This window comes from Bos grunniens, chromosome 11 (genome assembly GCF_055505025.1).
Source record: "Bos grunniens cultivar Pamir isolate PY7600 chromosome 11, Bosgru_T2T1.0, whole genome shotgun sequence".
Taxonomy (NCBI): Eukaryota; Metazoa; Chordata; class Mammalia; order Artiodactyla; family Bovidae; genus Bos; species Bos grunniens.
Window position 1 is genome coordinate 75949606 of NC_141175.1, and position 20618 is coordinate 75970223.

General features: G+C 39.5%; 1 protein-coding gene across 4 annotated transcripts in view; it reads right to left on the minus strand.

Moving 5' to 3' along the window:
* Positions 1–20618, minus strand: part of LOC147363332 (uncharacterized) — a 791043-nt gene that overhangs the window by 155620 nt on the left and 614805 nt on the right. For 2 of the 4 annotated variants that reach the window (XR_015136994.1, XM_086327062.1), the window contains one exon: positions 17352–17632. The exons of the other annotated variants lie outside the window; for them this stretch is intronic. The gene's annotated coding sequence lies outside the window, so the exon portion shown is untranslated. Of the gene's footprint in view, positions 1–17351; positions 17633–20618 lie in introns of those variants that run through there. 4 annotated transcript variants of the gene reach the window in all.

A 20618-nucleotide genomic window follows, 5' to 3' on the forward strand; every position in this document is an offset into this window, starting at 1 on the left:
TTGTAAAGTTAAAAAATTAAATTAAATTAAATTAAAAAAAAAAAAAAGAAGGGGTCATATCCTAGTGTTAGAATGTTCTGAAATGTATATGTTCCCTTCTCAGCCTCTGCAGAGACCCTTTTAATACATAACACATAGAAGTCAGGATTTGGAATTACATGATTTCTCACATACCAACACTGAGAATACCAAACTAAGTCTTCCAATTATAGTGAGTGAGAAAAGTAATGACATTAATTCCTTCTTTAGTCATTAAGACCATTATTTATAACAAATTAAAGCCCATCTCAAAATCTGAATAATACCTATTATTTTTTTTATATAAACAAAGTAAACAGTTATAAATATCATATCAATCGGGAATAGTTTTCACCTTCTTTAACTTCTCTATGGTCTCTGGCACTGTTGATTACACATCTTCAATTTTCTAAACTGTTATTTATGTTGAGATTCTGGATTCCATTCTACTACTCTCTCTTGGCTTTATCTTACCTTTTGTTTGTGCCTTCTCACTGATCATTTAGGATTCCTTTTTCTCTTTTCTTTCCTTAAAGAAAAGAGAAAAAGATGTTTTTGGTGTTCACCTGGTCTCCATCCTTAGCTTCTCCCCACCCACCTCGCTTTTTTTTTAAGGAATTTTACCTAAATGTATATCTTCTCGAAGAGCTATTTTTCACTGGATCACTTTGCCAACACTAGAAAGTATCCAACTGTCATTTCTATGTGTGTAGAAAGTAGGGAAAAGGTAAAATTTAGCTTTTGGTGATGAGGGGATGAGTGAATTGGGAGCTGTCTAAGATGATTCCCAGGTTTCTGACTTGGATAGAAACAAAAGAAGCAGATAATCTGAATAGACCAATCACTAGAAGTTAAACAGAATTTGTAATTAAAAAAAAAAAAATTCCCTTCAAAAAAAAAGTCTGCGACCAGATGGTGTCATTGAGGAATTCTACCAAATGTACAAAGAAGAACTCATACTATTCTTCTCAAATTCTTCCAAAAGACTGAAGGGGAGGGAACTCCTAAAGTCATTCTATGAAAGCACCATCACCCTGATACCAAAACCAGACAAACATATGACCCAAAAAGAAAATTACAGACTAATATCTTTGCTAAAAATAGATGTATAAAATGCCTCAATAAAATATTAGCAAAGCGGATTCAACAACACAAAAATCATATACCATGATTAAGATGGATTCATTCCAGAGTCACAAGGCTGGTTCAACATACCCAAATCAATCAATGTAGTACTACATCAACAACAACAAAAAGATAAAAACCATATGATCATTTCAATAGATGACGAAAAAGCATTTGATAAAATTCAATATCCACTCATGATTAAAAAAAAAAAAAAACAACTTTCACCAAAATGGGTACAGAGGGAGCATAATAAACACTATGGCAAAGCCACAGCCAACGTAATATTAATTGGTGAAAAGTTGAAAGATTTCCTACTAAATTTCTCAAATAAGACAAGATACCTACTCTCACTACTTCTATTCAAGATAGTACTGAAAGTCCCAGTCACAGCAATCAAACAAGAAAAAGAAATAAAAGGTAGCCAAATCAAAAGGGATTATATGCCATTATGTGTAGACGACATGATACTAGATAGAGAAAACCCTAGAGACTCCATACAAAAACTACTAGAACTAAAAAATGATTTCAGCAAGGTAGCAGGATACAAGATTAATATACAGCCCCTCAGTTCAGTTTCAGTTCAGTCACTCAGTCATGTCCGACTCTTTGCGACCCCATGAATCACAGCACGCCAGGCTTCCCTGTCCATCACCAACTCCTGGAGTTCACCCAAACTCATGTCCATCGAGTCGGTGATGTCATCCAGCCATCTCATTCTCTGTTGTCCCCTTCTCCTCCTGCCTCCAATCCCTCCCAGCATCAGGGTCTTTTCCAATGAGTCAACTCTTCGCATGAACTGGCCAAAGTGTTGGAGTTTCAGCTTCAGCATCAGTCCTTCAAATGAACACCCAGGACTGATCTCCTTTAGGATGGCCTGGTTGGATCTCCTTGCAGTCCAAGGGATTCTCGAGTCTTTTCCAACACCACAGTTCAAAAGCATCAATTCTTCAGCACTTAGCTTTCTTCAAAGTCCAACTCACATCCATTCATGACCACTGGAAAAACCATAGCCTTGACTAGATGGACCTTTGTTGGCAAAGTAATATCTCTGCTTTTTAATGTGCTATCTAGGTTGGTCATAACTTTCCTTCCAAGGAGTAAGGACTTAATTTCCAAAACATATAAAGAGCTAATACAACTCAATCTTAAAAAAGCAAACAATCCAATAAAAAAATGGGCATAAGACTTAAAAAGTAATTTCTCCAAAGAAAACATATAGATGGTCAACAGGCATATGAACAGATCCTCAACATCATTTCTTATCAGAGAAATGGAAATCAAAAATAAAATGACGAATCACCTTATACCAGTCAGAATGGCCATCATGAAAATATCTACAAACAGTAAACGCTGCAAAGAGTGTGGAGAAAGGGAAACGCTCCTATACTGTTGGTGGGAATGTAAATCGGTGCAGCTACTATGGACAATAGTCCAGATGTTGCTTAAGAAATTAGTAAGAGAATTACCATATGATCCAGCTATCCCACTTGTGGGCATATACTCAGAAATGATGAAACTTGCAATTTGAAAAAATATATGCACCCTAATATTCATAGCAGCACTATTTACAATTTACACAATGTAGGAAACAACCTAAATTTTCATTGACAGATGAATGGATAAAGAAGATACAGTATATATACACAGTGGAATATTACTCACCTATTAAAAAGAATGAACTAGTGCCACTTGTAGCAACACAGATTGACCCGGTGAGTATCATACCAAGTGAAGTAAATCAAGCAAAGTAAGACAAACATTACATGATACCACTTATATGTAGAATCTTAAGGAAAAGATACAAATGAATTTATTTATAAAATAAACTCCCAGACATAGAAAACGAATGCATTGTTACCAAAGGGGAAAGGGGAAGTGGAGGGATAAATAAGAAGTATGTGCTTAAAAATCAATATCAAAAAAACTAAGATCATGGCATCCAGCCCCATCACTTCATGGCAAATAGAAGGGGAAAAGGTGGAAGCAGTGACAAATTTCCTCTTCTTGGGCTCTAAAATCACTGTGGACAGTGACTGCAGCCATAAAATCAGAAGATGACTGCTTGGCAGGAAAGTGATGGCAAAGCTAGACAGTGTGTTAAAAAGCAGAGACATTACTCTGCCGACAAAGGTCCATTTAGTTAAGGCTATGGTCTTCCCAGTGGTCACGTACGGTTGTGAGGGATGGACTGTAAAGAACGCAGAGTGCCAAAGAACTAATGCCTTTGAACTGTGGTGATGGAGAAGACTACTGAGAGTCCCTTGAACAGCAAGGAGATCAAACCAGACAATCTTAAGAGAAATCAACCCTGAATACTCATTGGAAGGACGGATGCCAAAGCTGAAGCTCCAGTATTTTGGTCACCTGACACAAACAGCTGACTCATTGGAAAAGTCCCTGATGCTAGGAAAGATTGAGGGCAGAAGGAAAAGAGGGCATTAGAGGGTGAGATGGCTAGATGGCATCACCCATGCAATGGACATGAACTTGGGCAAACTTCAGGAGATGGTGAGGGACAGGGAGGCCAGGAGCGCTGCAGTCCATGGGGCTGCAAAGAGTTGGATACAACTGGGCAACTGAACAACAACAACATGGGATTAACAGATACCACCATGTATAGAAAAGCAACAAGTATTTAGTGTATAGCACATGAAGCTCTATTCAATACCTGGTGACATCCACCGGATCATCAAAAAAGCAAGAGAGTGCCAGAAAAACATCGATTTCTGCTTTATTTACTATGCCAAAGCCTTTGACTTTGTGGATCACAATAAACTGTGGAAAATTCTGAAAGAGATGGGAATACCAGACCACCTGACTTGCCTCTTGAGAAACCTATATGCAGGTCAGGAAGCAACAGTTAGAACTGGACATGGAACAACAGACTGGTTCCAAATAGGAAAGGAGTACGTCAAGGCTATATATTGTCACCCTGCTTATTTAACTTCTATACAGAATACATCATGAGAAATGCTGGGCTCAAGCTGGAATCAAGATTGCCGAGAGAAATATCAATAACCTCAGATATGCAGATGACACCACCCTTATGGCAGAAAGTGAAGAAGAACTAAAGAGCCTCTTGATGAAAGTGAAAGAGGAGAGTGAAAAAGTTAGCCTAAAGCTTAACTTTCAGAAAACTAAGATTATGGCATCTGGTCCCATCACTTCATGGGAAATAAATGGGGAAACAGTGGAAACAGTGTCAGACTTTATTTTGGGGGGCTCCAAAATCACTGTAGATGGTGATTGCAGCCATGAAATGAAAAGGCATTTACACCTTGGAAGGAAGGTTATGACCAACCTAGACAGCATATTCAAAAGCAGAGATATTACTTTGCCAACAAAGGTCCATCTAGTTAAGGCTATGGTTTTTCTAGTAGTTATGGATGGATGTGAGAGTTGGACTGTGAAGAAAGCTGAGCGCTGAAGAATTGATGCTTTTGAACTGTGGTGTTGGAGAAGAATCTTCAGAGTCCCTTGGACTACAAGGAGATCCAACCACTCCATTCTGAAGGAGATCAGCCCTGGGTATTCTTTGGAAGGACTGACACTAAAGCTGAAACTCCAGTACTTTGGCCACCTCATGCGAAGAGTTGACTCATTGGAAATGACTCTGATGCTGGGAGGGATTGGGGGCAGGAGGAGAAGGGGATGACAAAGGATGAGATGGTTGGATGGCATCACTGACTCAATGGACATGAGTTTGGGTGAACTCCAGGAGTTGGTGATAGACAGGGAGGCCTGGCATGCTGTGATTAATGGGATCACAAAGAGTCAGACAAAAATGAGTGACTGAACTGAAATGAACTGAACTGAATAACTTATAATGGAACAGAACCTAAAGCTGTACCCCTGAGACTAACACAATTTTGTAAATCAACTATAGTTAAACAATTATTTTAAACAGATGCTTAATGTCTACTGGAAAAAACACAGTTGTACATTGCAGAGTAAAAGGTGGTATGACGGGTATCAGAAGAATGGTATATCCAAGTGTGACATCAGATCAGATCAGATCAGTCGCTTAGTCGTGTCTGACTCTTTGCGACATAGAGAAGATAAATAAGGAAAGGTTTGTTTAGGCGGGAAAGAGAATGGTTGGGAAAGTATTGTTAAGAAGATCTCCTAGAAGAGAGGACACCTCCAACTACCATGACATATAGTTGGGATTTACTGGTTAAAGAAAGGAGAAGGCAAAAGGAACAGCAAGATGAAAGACGCTAAAGCATATGTCTGTATGATGTGTACAGGAACTAAACACTCCAATAATATTAGAGTATAACTTATTACGATGGATATGGCTGCTGTTTCCTTTTTAGAGTCTCTAGATGGTAAGAAGAGGTTATACCATGGAAAACTGGTGTGCCAAGCTGAGAAGTTTGAACTTAACATATAATTTTCAGGTAGCTTTGAGAGCACTGTACCAGGGGGAAGTGGCAAAGTCATATGTGCAACTTAGAATAGGTCACTCTGGATAGAATGAAATGGATATACTAGAATTTGGAGGAAGGAGTAGAACAAAACAGGGGGAGAGAAAATTGTTAAAGGACTTGAAGTGAAAGTTGCTCAGTCATATCTGATTCTCTGTGACCCATGACTATACAGACCATGGAATTCTCCAGGCCAGGATACTGGAGTGGGTAGCTGTTCCCTTCTCCAGGGAATCTTCCCAACCCAGGGATAGAACCCAGGTCTCCCACATTGCAGGTGGATTCTTCACCAGCTGAGCCTCAAGGGAAGCCCTAAAGCACATGATGTTGTATACAAATAAAAAGAGTGGAAAGGCTGCTTTCCTAAAAATATTTAGGAAGCAAACCAGCAAAAAAAACCCTGGCCATTGCAATTTCTCATTTGAATTTATTTAGCATCTTTAGCTAAGAAATTTCTGTTTTGTTTGGAGAAGTTTTAATTTAATAAAATAAAAGGATACTAAACCTTCACTAGTAAGCAGAATCCTGCCCTGAGATAAGACTCAGGCCTCGAGATAAATGCATCATGTAAATAATTATGCCATGTTCATAGCACATTGCAGCCATACAGTGAGTTCATGCAGAAATGATACTTCTCTGGGCCCTTAATTAAATGTACTTGACATGTTTTTTTTTTTTTTTTTTTTAATGAGGAAATGTGCCTCCCACTACTTGGATTCCAGGAAGTAGTACAGGAAGGTACTCTGGTGCCACATCAGTACACATTTGCTATTACAATGTACACATTGCTAATTCCATCTGGCGATTCTATGTACAGACTGATTTAATGAGAAGGGTGAATTATTTTTCTTTTTTTTTTTTTAATTAATTTTATTTTATTTTTAAACTTTACATAGTTGTATTAGTTTTGCCAAATATCAAAATGAATCCACCACAGGTATACATGTGTTCCCCATCCTGAACCCTCCTCCCTCCTCCCTCCCCATACCATCCCTCTGGGTCGTCCCAGTGCACCAGCCCCAAGCATCCAGTATCGTGCATTGAACCTGGACTGGCATCTCGTTTCATACATGATATTTTACATGTTTCAATGCCATTCTCCCAAATCTTCCCACCCTCTCCCTCTCCCACAGAGTCCATAAGACTGTTCTATACATCAGTGTCTCTTTTGCTGTCTCGTATACAGGGTTATCGTTACCATCTTTCTAAATTCCATATATATGCGTTAGTATACTGTATTGGTGTTTTTCTTTCTGGCTTACTTCACTCTGTATAATAGGCTCCAGTTTCATCCACCTCATTAGAACTGATTCAAATGTATTCTTTTTAATGGCTGAGTAATACTCCATTGTGTATATGTACCACAGCTTTCTTATCCATTCATCTGCTGATGGACATCTAGGTTGCTTCCATGTCCTGGCTATTATAAACAGTGCTGTGATGAACATTGGGGTACACGTGTCTCTTTCCCTTCTGGTTTCCTCAGTGTGTATGCCCAGCAGTGGGATTGCTGGATCATAAGGCAGTTCTATTTCCAGTTTTTTAAGAAATCTCCACACTGTTTTCCATAGTGGCTGTACTAGTTTGCATTCCCACCAACAGTGAATTATTTCTTAAAGTTGAATACGTAATATATTAACTATGAATATGTTACATATATTAAAATATATTAACTTTGAATATGCTAAATATATATTAAACAAGCATGTATTAATTATTGATCAGGTTAACAAGGAAATAGTAGTAAAGTTTTTATATCTCATATTTTAAGTGTCTTTAATCACAAGGCAAGAAACTTTTATATTTTCTTTCCATGCCTACACTTGATTTCCTTGTGTATAATTTTTAATAAGCTTTTACTTTAGAATTGTAAAAATCTACAGGAAAGATACATACACATACAGTACAGAGTTCCCATGTATCCATAATCCATTTTACTGATGTTAATATCTTATACTAACCATGATGTATTTGTGAAAATGAAGGAATTAATGTTGGTGTATTACTACCAAGTAAACTACAGAATTTACTCAGATTTCACGTTTCTCTGCTTGTCCTTTTACTGTTCCTGGACACAATTTAGGATACCACATTGCATTTAATCATTATGTCTCCTCTACTCTATGGCAGTTTCTCAGTCTTTCCTATTTCTCATGATCTTGGCTATTTTGAGGAGTACTCTCTGATGTTTCTCTCATGATCAGATTGAAACTGTGGTTTGGGGAGGAGGAGCACAGGGATAGAGTGCCCGTCTTTGTCATCTTTTCAGGGGATACATGACAACACTGTGACTCATCATTGGGTATGTTAGCCAGAATGGCTTAAGGTGGTGTCTGCCATGATTCTCCACTATCTTTCCTTTCTATATTCTTCAGAAGAGGCACTAAGTGCAGCCCACACCCAAGATATGGGAAGTTATCCTTTACTTCCTGGAGGAGGAAATATCTATGTAAATTACTTACAATTCTCTTTAAAGGGAGATTTGTCTCTTCACTTATGGCAGGAGAAGGGGTTGACAGAGGATGAGATGCTTAGATGGCATCACCAACTCAATGAGGTCACAGAGAGTCAGACAAGACAGTGACTGAACAACAACATCTCACACACACACACACAAAGTGAAGTTGCTCAGCCATCTCCGACTCTTTGTGACCCCATGGATTTAAGCCTGCCAGGCTCCTCCGTCCATGGGACTCACCAGGCAAGAGTACTGGAGTGGGTTGCCATTTCCTTCTCTGAACAACAACCACCCCCACTTATTTGTTTAAACATTTATATCAGTATGGACTCATGGACATTTATTTTATACATTGCATCATAATTTAATAGTAATGTTATTTTTTGCTCAGACTGTTTCACCTTTGGCCACTGGGGACTCTTTCAGACTGGCCCCTGTTCCCTTTGGCATGCCCACATAATTTTGCTTTTTGAACATTTAATTACTTTCTGACCCTAGAAGGTGCTCCAAACTCATCTTGTAAAATCTCTTCCCTTGCCTTAGAATTAGCCATCTCTCCAAGGAGTAATGGGCTCTTGTGTTAGAGAATGATATTAAGCAATCAAATCTGCCCTACAATGCTTTTTGAGAACACTTTGTTTTTTCCATTGCTTATCTTGTATTCTAACAGCAAACCACAAAGGTCATCCTGTCCTGTCATTTTTGTCCAAAGAGCAATTGTGACTTGGACAGCTTTTTTAAAAATACAAACTCCTAGTTCCATTGCTGGAAACTGTGACTCGGTGATCTGTGGTTGTGGATATTGGCCTGGTGGTGTCAGTATGGTATGCATTCATGTAATTTGTTATGAAATATAGTTTAGGGATTACTGTATACATAATTGTGCTCACTTTCTTCAATCATGTCTGACTCTTTGCGAGCCTATGGACTGTAGCCTGCCAGGCTCCTCTGTCCATGGGGTTCTCCAGGCAAAAATACTGGAGTAGGTTGCCATTCCCCCTTCCAGGGGATCTTCCCAACCCAGGTATCAACTCATGCCTCTTATGTTTCATGCATTTGCAGGTAGGTTCTTTACCACTAGCACCAGCTAGGAAGCCTGAATAATACTGGAGTGGGTTGCCATGCCCTGCTCCAGGTGTACATAATTAGTTCCCCCTTTTTTTTTTTTATAGTGGAACCAAATGAGGCCTAGAGAATTAAATACATGCCCAAAGAAACACAGCAAAGGAAGTTACATCTTCATACCATCAGTTCAATTCAGTTCATCAGTTCAGTTCAGTTCAGTTCAGTAGCTCAGTCGTGTCTGACTCTTTGCGACCCCATGAATCATAGCACACCAGACCTCCCTGTCCATCACCAACTCCCGGAGTTCACTGAAACTTATGTCCATCGAGTCGGTGATGCCATCCAACCATCTCATCCTCTGTCGTCCCCTTCTCCTCCTGCTCCCAATCCCTCCCAGCATCAGGGTCTTTTCCAATGAGTCAACTCTTCACATGAGGTGGCCAAAATATTGGAGTTTCAGCTTTAGCATCAGTCCTTCCAGTGACTTATCTCCTTTAGGATGGACTGGTTGGAACTCCTTGCAGTCCAAGGGCCTTTCAAGAGTCTTCTCCAACACCACAGTTCAAAAGTATCAACTCTTCGGCACTCAGCTTTCTTCACAGTCCAACTCTCACATCCATACATGACCACTGGAAAAACCATAGCCTTGACTAGACAGAACTTTGTTGGCAAAGTAATATCTCTGCTTTTGAATATGCTATCTAGGTTGGTCATAACTTTCCTCCAAGGAGTAAGCATCTTTTAAATTCATGGCTGCAATTACCATCTGTAGTGATTTTGGAGCCCCAAAAAACAAAGTCTGACACTGTTTCCACTGTTTCCCCATCTATTTCCCATGAAGTGATGGGACCAGATGCCATGATCTTAGTTTTCTGAACTAAGAAAACTAATTAGATATAACTAACGGGTGCAGGGCACAGGAGGGGTGAGAGGAGCTACTCCGCATTCAAGGTCAGGAAGGGCGGCTGTGAGGAGATACCCCTCGTCCAAGACAAGGAGTAGCGCCTCGCTTTGCTGGCACAGCCGTGAAGAGATACCTCATGGCCAAGGTAAGAGAAACCCAAGTAAGACGGATTTAAGCTTTAAGCCAACTTTTTCACTCTCCTCTTTGACTTTCATCAAGAGGCTTTTTAGTTCCTCTTCACTTTCTGCCTTAAGGGTGGTGTCATCTGCATATCTGAGTCTATTGATATTTCTCCCGGCAATCTTGATTCCAGCTTGTGCTTCTTCCAGCCCAGCGTTTCTCATGATGTACTCTGCATAGAAGTTAAATAAGCAGGGTGACTATATACAGCCTGATGTACTCCTTTTCCTATTTGGAATCAGTCTGTTCTTCCATGTCCAGTTCTAACTGTTGCTTCCTGACCTACATATAGGTTTCTCAAGAAGCAGGTCAGGTGGTCTGGTATTCCCACCTCTTTCAGAATTTTCTGCAATTTATTGTGATCCACACAGTCAAAGGCTTTGGTATAGTCAATAAAGCAGAAATAGATGTTTTTCTGGCACTCTCTTGCCTTTTCCATGATCCAGTGGATATTGGCAATTTGATATCTTGTTCCTCTGCCTTTTCTAAAACCAGCTTGAACATCTGGAAGTTCATGGTTCATGTATTGCTGAAGCCTGGATTGGAGAAATTTGAGCATTATTTTACTAGCATGTGAAATGAGTGCAACTGTGTGGTAGTTTGAGCATTCTTTGGCACTGTCTTTCTTTGGGATCGGAATGGAAACGGACCTTTTCCAATCCTGTGGCCACTGCTGAGTTTTCCAAATTTGCTGGCATATTGAGTGCAGCACTTTCACAGCATCATCTTTCAGGATTTGAAATAGCTCAACTGGAATTCCATCACCTCCACTAGCTTTGTTCATAGTGATGATTTCTAAGGCCCACTTGACTTCACATTCCAGGATGTCTGGCTCTAGGTGAGTGATCACATCATCATGATTATCTGGGTCATGAAGCTCTTTTTTGTACAGTTCTTCTGTGTATTCCTGCCACAACTTCTTAATATTTTTTGCTTCTGTTAGGTCCATACAATTTCAATCCTTTATCGAGCCCATCTTTGCATGAAATGTTCCCTTGGTATCTCTAATTTTCTTGAAGAGATCTCTAGTCTTTCCCATTCTGTTGTTTTCCTCTATTTCTTTGCATTGATGGTGGAGGAAGGCTTTCTTATCTCTCCTTGCTATTCTTGGGAACTCTGCATTCAGATGCTTATATCTTTCCTTTTCTCCTTTGCTTTTCACTTCTCTTCTTTTCACAGCTATTTGTAAGGCCTCCCCAGACAGCCATTTTGCTTTTTTGCATTTCATTTCCATGGGAGAGGACCAACTGCATGTCCAAGGACCAGCAGCAGCGCGGGCGCAGGAGGGGTGAGAGGAGCTACTCCACATTCAAGGTCAGGAGGGGCAGCCATGAGGAGATAACCCTTGTCCAAGATAAGGAGCAGCACCTAGCTTTGCTGGAGCAGCTGTGAAGAGATACCCCACGTCCAAGGTAAGAGAAACCCAAGTAAGATGGTAAGTGTTGCGAGAGGGCATCAGAGGGCAGGCACACTGAAACCATAATCACAGAAAACTAGCCAATCTGATCACATGGACCACAGCCTTGTCTAACTCACTGAAACTAATCCATGCCATGTGGGGCCATGCAAGACGGGAGGGTCATGGTGGAGAGGTCTGACAGAATGTGGTCCACTGAAGAAGTGAATGGCAAACCACTTCAGTATTCTTGCCTTGAGAACTCCATGAACAGTATGAAAAGGCAAAATGATAGGATGCTGAAAGGGGAACTCCCCGGGTTGGTAGGTGCCCAATATGCTACTGGAGATCAGTGGGGAAATAACTCCAGAGAGAATGAAGGGATGGAGCCAAAGAAAAAACAATACCCAGTTGTGGATGTGACTGGTGATAGAAGCAAGGTCCGATGCTATAAAGAGCAATATTGCATAGGAATCTGGAATGTTAGGTCCATGAATCAAGGCAAATTGGAAGTGGTCAAACAAGAGTTGGCAAGAGTGAACATCGACATTCTAGGAATCAGTGAACTAAAATTGACTGGAATGGGTGAATTTAACTCAGATGACCATTATATCTACTACTGCAGGCAGGAATCCCTAGGAAGAAATGGAGTAGCCATCATGGTCAACAAAAGAGTCCAAAATGCAGTACTTGGGTGCAATCTCAAAAACGACAGAATGATCTCTGTTCGTTTCCAAGGCAAACCATTCAATATCACGGTAATCCAAGCCTATGCCCCAACCAGTAATGCTGAAGAAGCTGCAGTTGAAAGGTTCTATGAAGACCTACAAGACCTTTTAGAACTAACACCCAAAAAAGATGTCCTTTTCATTATAGGGGACTGGAATGCAAAAGTAAGAAGTCAAGAAACACCTGGAGTAACAGGCAAATGTGGCCTTGGAGTACGGAATGAAGCAGGGTAAAGGTTAGTAGAGTTTTGCAGAGAGAACACACTGATCATAGCGAACTTCCTCTTCCAACAACACAAGAGAAGACTCTACACATGGACATCACCAGATGGTCAACACTGAAATCAGACTGATTCTATTCTTTGCAGCCAAAGATGGAGAAGCTCTATACAGTCAACAAAAACAAGACCAGGAGCTGACTGTGGCTCAGATCATGAACTCCTTATTGCCAAATTCAGACTTAAATTGAAGAAAGTAGGGAAAACCACTAGACCATTCAGGTATGACCTAAATCAAATCCCTTATGATTATACAGTGGAAGTGAGAAATAGATTTAAGGGACTAGATCTGATAGAGTGCCTGATGAAGTATGGACTGAGGTTCGTGACATTGTACAGGAGACAGGGATCAAGACCATCCCCGTGGAAAAGAAATGCAAAAAAGCAAAATGGCTTCATACATCAGATAGTTTCCATGCTTATCTCCTCAGTGTGTTTTTACTCATACTTTTTTTTTTTAACTTTACAATATTGTATTAGTTTTGCCAAATATCGAAATGAATCCTCCAATAAGTGAGTCTCAACTCTGTTTTTTCCTGGAAGAGCTTTAAAAATCCCTATGCCCAGAACCCACTCTTAGAAATTCTGATTTAAATGACCCTGAGTGGTACTTAGAAACTAGGTTTTTCTACTTAGAAACTAGGTTTTTCTTAAAGCCTTACAGATGATATAATGACCAGCCAGTGTTGAGAATTATTACTTTGAATGAAACAACTCAATTCTATGAGAGCTCAGGTATTACAGATTGCATTTTCTTTATTGTGGCATTTCTGAGTAATATTTTATTTGTATTGAATAATTTGATATCCCAGGTTCATCAATTTAATTTGACAAACATATCAAGCATTTACTTTGTGTTTAGTGTGGTGACAGTCTCTGGGGAGGAAGAGATTGAGAACATGAATCAGTTATAGTCTCTTGCATCCAAGGGTTTAAACTATGATGCAAATGGGGAGTTTGTATGAATACAAATAAGTAGAATAACAAGTAGGTGAGTGCCAAGAAGAACCTAAACTGCCGGGTAGGAAAATGGGGGTTCAAGGAATAAGAAAATGGTACTTTCTTTCTGAGACTATTATCCTTCACGGATGGACTTTGCCAAAGCTATAACTTTTCAAGGAAGCCAGAAGTCACATTATTTTGTGTGAAAAGTCACCAGCATTGTGCTTTTGCTAACATGGTTATCACCCGGGTCTTGATTAAGCTCCCTCAAGCAGGATGCTAAGCAAACAATGTTAAGAATGAATCCAGCTGTAAGAAAACTTATGTTATTTTGAGGAATCTTGACTGAAAATTGCTTTGTACCATCACTAGGCAATGCTTTTATTACTGTTTTCACTGCTGGCAAATTAGATTACGTATGGTAGGAATTATGCATAACTGCACTCTTTTTAATATTTGCTACTGTAATCATTTCTGTAATTATGATATGGAAGCTACTGCTGCAAGCTGTTCCAGTGAATGGCTATTTCACTGAGCCCTAATGATGATATCTGCTGAAAATTCTATCAGCAAAGACCCTGCCAGCAAGTGCCTCCCTGGTGATATGAAGCAGATAAGCTTTATCAGATGCTGTTAATGAGCTTGATTTATGATACTGGTGGTTCAGTCTGACAAGCTATTTGGGGTTTCAGACATTCTTATTCCAGCCTTTTGTGTGTCCTCCCTCACCCCTTGGGAAGAGAAAGAAACTTGTTAGAATTTGAAACCAACAGGCACTGGAACATCACACTGTTCACAGACCACATTTTCTTTTTAAAAACTACCTCCTAGGTGCAATGCCAAGTCATATAATCCCTGTCAATAACAAGGTACATAAAGCTGTTAACTGAATAATAAAAACGAATTATTAATCAAGAAATGCCTTCTACATTAGCTCTGGAAGTTGCCTAAAACATCACGATTAATGGATCTATTACCTGTTTCCGCAAAGTGGGGTGATGCCCCAACAGCTGCTGCTTGCTTGGTTTAGTGTGCAGCTCATTATCAGTTCTTATTCTTCCTGATTCATACTGTGGCCAGAAAATGTGTATGTAAACAGTGTATAAGCACATCCCAAGGGGAAAAAAATGAACCCAAACTACAGTGACATATTAATAAAGAACACAGTAGCCCACAGTAGTGTGATCTGTGGGAGAATTTCCTTTTCCCCAAACCTGTCCTTCAAACACCAGCCTGAATACCATGGTATCTGGAATTCTGGCCTGTGAGCTATGGAAATAATTCTGTTCTCCCCAAGCACCTGTTGGAAAGCTCAAATATTATGGGAGACCGACACAGTAAGTTCTCACAGGTTTATGTAATTCTTTTGCCCTGAACTAATTATGTCAACTTGGCCAAAGTGTAATGGATCACCTTCAAGCTGTACTGAACTCTTCCATGGTGAAGTGTCATAGTGAGAGACTAGAGGCTGTTAACAGGTGTTCAGGACTTGAATTGGTATTAGACCATTAAATGTGTACATTTTTCTTACAGCTCTGAGTTTTCATTATCGTACAAAGCAAGGAACAGTTAGTCACTCAGTCAGGTCAGACTCTGTGACTCCATGGACTGTCGCCTACCAGGGCTCCCCAGTCCATGTTATTGTCCAGGCAAGAATATTGGAGTGAGTTGCCATTCCCTTCTCCAGGGGATCTTCCCAACACAGGGACTGAATCTGCATCTCCTGCATTACAGGCAGATTCTTTACAGAGACACAGGAAAGCACTTCAAGCTTTGAAATTCAACTCTTATTGCATGAAAGGATAGAGTAGGCTCATACAGGGGAGAAGACACTGCTGCTGCTGCTAAGTCGCTTCAGTCGTGTCCGACTCTGTGCATCCCCATAGATGGCAGCCCACCAGGCTCTGCCATCCCTGGGATTCTCCAGGCAAGAACACTGGAGTGGGTTGCCATTTCCTTTTCCAATGCATGAAGTGAAAAGTGAAAGGGAAGTTGCTCAGTCGTGTCCGACTCTTAGCGACCCCATGAACTGCAGCCTACCAGGCTCCTCCGTCTGTGGGATTTTCCAGGCAAGAGTACTGGAGTGGGGTGCCATTGCCTTCTCCGGGAGAAGACACTAGGAGAGGAGAAAAGAGAGATCTCTGAAGAAACACTTCATCACTGTCATAAAGGAGATGCTCATATGACTTTTACTTGCTGAGCAGTAATTCGTCTGGGGTCATTAGAGCATGACTGACTATAGAATCTTCTACATTCAAAGAATGTTTTCCATATCACTTGTATAAGTTTGGTGGGGGCTGTACCACTTGTCTCTGCCAACACTTAAAAGTCCTTTAGATGAGACAGAAACAGCATAGGCACAAGGCAGTCACCTCCTGACAAGTCCTGCTGAAGTTTGATAAACTTTTTAAACTCTTGTCCATACTTCTTGCTACTTTTTCTCTCACCCCTCTTTCATTTGAATTAAGCTTCTGGTCTTTTCTGTTTTTTCCACCTAATTTCTGTTTTTCTTTCCTCCTCTATGTTCTTCTCCGTATCTCTTTGTATACAGCTCTCTGGTTAATAAGTAGATTATGGTACCAAAATGAAAGGGCATGACATATTTTTTCTTGGTAACAAGTCTAAGGTTTAACTAAAGAGATAATTATGGAAAAATATTTTTTAAATGAGATGCAATTTCCACCATTCTCCCACTAGAACACCTTAACTTTCTTTTTATGTTTCTCCACACATATACTCCTTCATTCACCTTTGGAAAATGCAGATGTGAGTATTGACCCAACTAAAAACAGAAATCACTGGAGGAATTCATTTGAACATTAACCTTCTAATGGTCACTTGTGGGCACCCAATTTATTAAGACTAGCAGTATTCTTCTAGCCCTCTTTATTTTGTATCACTGGAAAGTTTTGCTCTCTAACCATACTAAAAATTAAAAATATTTCATGAGTTAGATCACTTTAACAATGACATCATTCAAACAGTGTCACCTAGGTAATGGAATAATTGCCATAGCAACAAAGCCTTTATCTTTCAGTAGCTGTAAAATTTTGACAGATGGGAGAGACTCATCGAAGATTTAAAGCAGGACATAAATATAACACATCTTAGTGGCCAAAGTTGTAGTGATATTTTACAAATTGCTATCTTTTTATATATATTAAATTGAATGTGAAGTATATATATTGCTATTTATTTCCAAGTTAATTTCACTCTTGACCAAAAGAATATTCTGTTCTTTGAAAAACTGAGATCAGATTATTAAACTGAGTGACATTAATAGAAGAATGTTTAAAAAATTACAAAATTTTTACAGTAATAAAAGGAAGACTGCTATAGAATAATTGTTCTTATTAAACTAACTAATTAAGTATCTGTAGTTTTTGAAGCTCTAACTGTCCCTGATAGGAAATTCTGTTAAACTATATTTTCCTTCATTTCTAACTTTACAACTTTAGTTTTGATTTAAATGTTAAACATGTTTGTGTCTGTGCATTTGTAGGTTTGTGTGTCTATATGTTTGCCTTTCCTTCATAGTTAAAGACGGTGAACTCAGAGCATTTTTTACATAACACATTGTCATCATGTAGACAGTTCAAATCTTTCACCTAATTAAAGCAGAGATAAAACAAAAAGACATGTAGATATTTCTTGTTCCTCCATCAAAAATAAAACAAAATATGGATAATCAACTTCTCATTCTTGATGTACTTATCTCTGCAGAATTATTTACTAAAAATGTGTCCAAGTTATCTTTTACTGGACCATCCAGGCTTTAAAAAACACCTGCTTTGATGGCCAAAGATCTTCAGGGCTCTAGAGCAGATTTGAAGAAAAAGAGGTTTATTTAATAATAATGTATTCCTTGGCATTTCCAGGAACTGAGAAGTTGAATAATAAAAGCATTTAGACCATTAAAATAATCATTTATTAATAAATAATATGTATGGCTCCTCTGTCCATGGGATTCTCCAGGCAAGAATACTGTCGCCATTTCCTTCTCCAGGGGATCTTCCCGACCCAGGAATTGAACCCATGTCTCTTGTGTCTCCTGAGTTGACAGGCAGGTCCTTTACCAACTGTGCCACCTAGGAAGGCTTAATACCTATATATAAATAAATAATGTATAAATACTGTGTATATATATTTTCATATGTTAATCTACTAAAAAAAGAATTTTTACAATATCCCATCAAGGCCTTGAAGAAAAATCAGCATTAGTATGTAATAATTTGATAATATTTGTAAATAGCACTCACTCCTATTAAGATTTTTTTTTTGTCTTTTTCAGCTTACTGAAATCTATGTAATGACTTGAAAAGTTGATTATAAGATTTGCCGTGATTTAAACCTAAGCAGAGAGACAAATCTATATTACACACTTATTCTTAAACACAAAATAATGACACAAGATCTATTCCACTGGTCACAGCCAAAATCTACAAAGTGCCTTTATTTTTGGCCCTTACAACTGATAGCAGATCCCATTCAAATCCTTAATAATGGAATTGTTCTGTGGAATAATGTAATTGTTTACACGTGTATGTGTGTGTGTATGTTTGTGTTTTTGTCAGATTTTTCTTTAGTTCTCTGGCAATCTTTACAAATTGTATTATAACTTCTTTATCTGTTCAAGCAAATAAATTAAGGTTCATTTCATTCAGAAGCCAAAGCTCTCCCAAAAGAAGCCATGAGCAGATTGTAAAAATTGGTCAGACCTCAAGAGGTTACCAGTGAAATTAAAGAATGTTTCACTCCATGTTGACCTTGATGCAGGGCTATCAGAAGGACAAAGCATGAGCTTTAAAGTAATAGAAACATATTTTAATATTTGAACCACAACTTACTAGCTGTAAGTCCCTGCTCTTTCAGCCAACAGTTTCTCATTAGAAAAATTAGAAAAATACCTACTTCTTGGGCTGTTTGAATATTACTTCATTTAAATGAATATTGAGAAGTACCTAGGAGAGTGCCTGGCACACAGTGGATATTAAGTAAATATTGACTCCTTTCACTTTTATCTTTATAATTTTACAATCCCTTGGTTCTAGCTATAATTAGTGTTAGAACTGAGGTGGCTTAAAGGAGGAAATGATCAATTTAAACTCAGTCTGAAATACACATCTCCAGGGCAGAGGGAAACAATGGAAGGCTAATGAACTAATATATGCTGGCAGCCCATGAGATGTGCAAATGAAATTCTCCCTAAGATCATTTTGTAGGTCAGTAGTGAAGAATTCGTTTCTTCTTGGTTTCAAGCAACCTTTCCTAAAGAAATTATGGAAGATTAAAAAAGTTCCTTAGTTGCTGTGGATCAAGCTTTGCACAGCCATTACAAGTTCTGCTGCTTGGTTCACAAAAATTTATTGTGCCAGTAGATACTTAAAACACATTCAGTCAGTTCAGTTCAGCTGCTCAGTTGTGTCCGACTCTTTGCAACCCCATGGACTGCAGCACACCAGGCTTCCCTGTCCATTACCAAACTCCTGCAGGTTTCTCAAATTCATGTCAATCAAGTTGATGATGCCATCCAACAATCTCATACCCTGTTATCCCCTTCTCCTGTCATTTCTTCGCATTAGGTGGCCAAAGTATTGGAGTTTCAGCTTCAGAATCAGTCCTTCCAATGAGCACTCAGGACTGATTTCCTTTAGGATGGACTGGTTTGATCTCCTTGTAGCCCAAGGGACTCTCAAGAGTCTTCTCCAACACCACAGTTCAAAAATATCAGTTCTTCGGTGTTCAGCTTTCTTTATGGTCCAACTCTCATATCCATACAGGACTACTGGAAAAACCATAGCTTTGACTAGATGAATCTTTGTTGGCAAAGTAACATCTCTGCTTTTTAATATACTATCTAGGTTGGTCATAGCTTTTCTTCCAAAGAGCAAACATCTTTCAATTTCATGGCTGCAGTCACCATCTGCAGTGATTTTGGAGCCCAAGAAAATGAAGTCTGTTACTGTTTCCATTGTTTTCCCATCTATTTGCCATGAAATGATGGGACCAGATGCCATGATCTTCATTTTCTGAATGTTGATTTTTAAGCCAACTTTTTCACTCTCTTCTTTCACTTTCATGAAGAGGCTCTTTAGTTCTTCTTTGCTTTCTGCCATAAGGGTGGTGTCATCTGCATATCTGAGTTTATTGATATTTCTCCCGGCAATCTTGATTACAGCTTCTGTTGGAATCAAGATGACAGAATAGAAGGATGTGCGCTCATCTTCTCCTGTGAGAACTCCAAAATTACAACTCGCTGCTGAACAACCATCAACAGGAGAATGCTGGATCCCACCAAAAAAAAAGAGATAGCCCACATCCAAAGGCAAAGGGGAAGCCCCAGCAAGACAGGAGGAGGGGCAAAACTGGATTTAGAATCAAACCCAAACCCACCAGAGATGCTCAGAGGGCTCAAACAAAACCTTGTATGCATCAGGAGACCCCACAGAGACTGAGCCAGACCTGCCTTTGAGTGTTTGAGTGTCTCTTGCAAAGGTACAGGTCAAAAGTGGCCTGCTGCAAGGGCAGGGGCTCTGGGTGCAGCAGACCTGGGTGTGGCATAAGCCCTCTTGGAGGATGTCACCATTAACCCCATCACAGAGCTGGCAGAAATTACACAGGACTGGGGAAACAGGCTCTTGGAGGGCACAAACAAAAACTTGTGCAAACCAGGATCCAGGAGAAAGGAGCAGTGACCCCACAAGAGACTGACCAAGACTTGCCCTGAAGGTCCAGGAGTCTCCAGCTGAGACATGGGTCAGCAGTGGCCTGCTGCAGGGTCTGGGGCACTGAGTGTGGCATTGCATGCACTGAACATTTTGAAGGAGGTCATTATCTTCATTACCTCAACCACAGTTTGGCCTCAGATCAAATAACAGAGAGTGAACACAGCCTCCCATGGACAGAGAATTGAATTAAAGATTTACTGAGCATGGCCCCACCCATCAGGACAAGACTCAGTTTCCCCTCAGTCAGTTTCTCCCATTAGGAAGCTTCCATAAGCTTCTTATCCTTATCCATCAGAGGGCAGAAAAAGTGAAAACTATAATCACAGAAAACTAATCAAACTGACCACATGGACCACAGCCTTG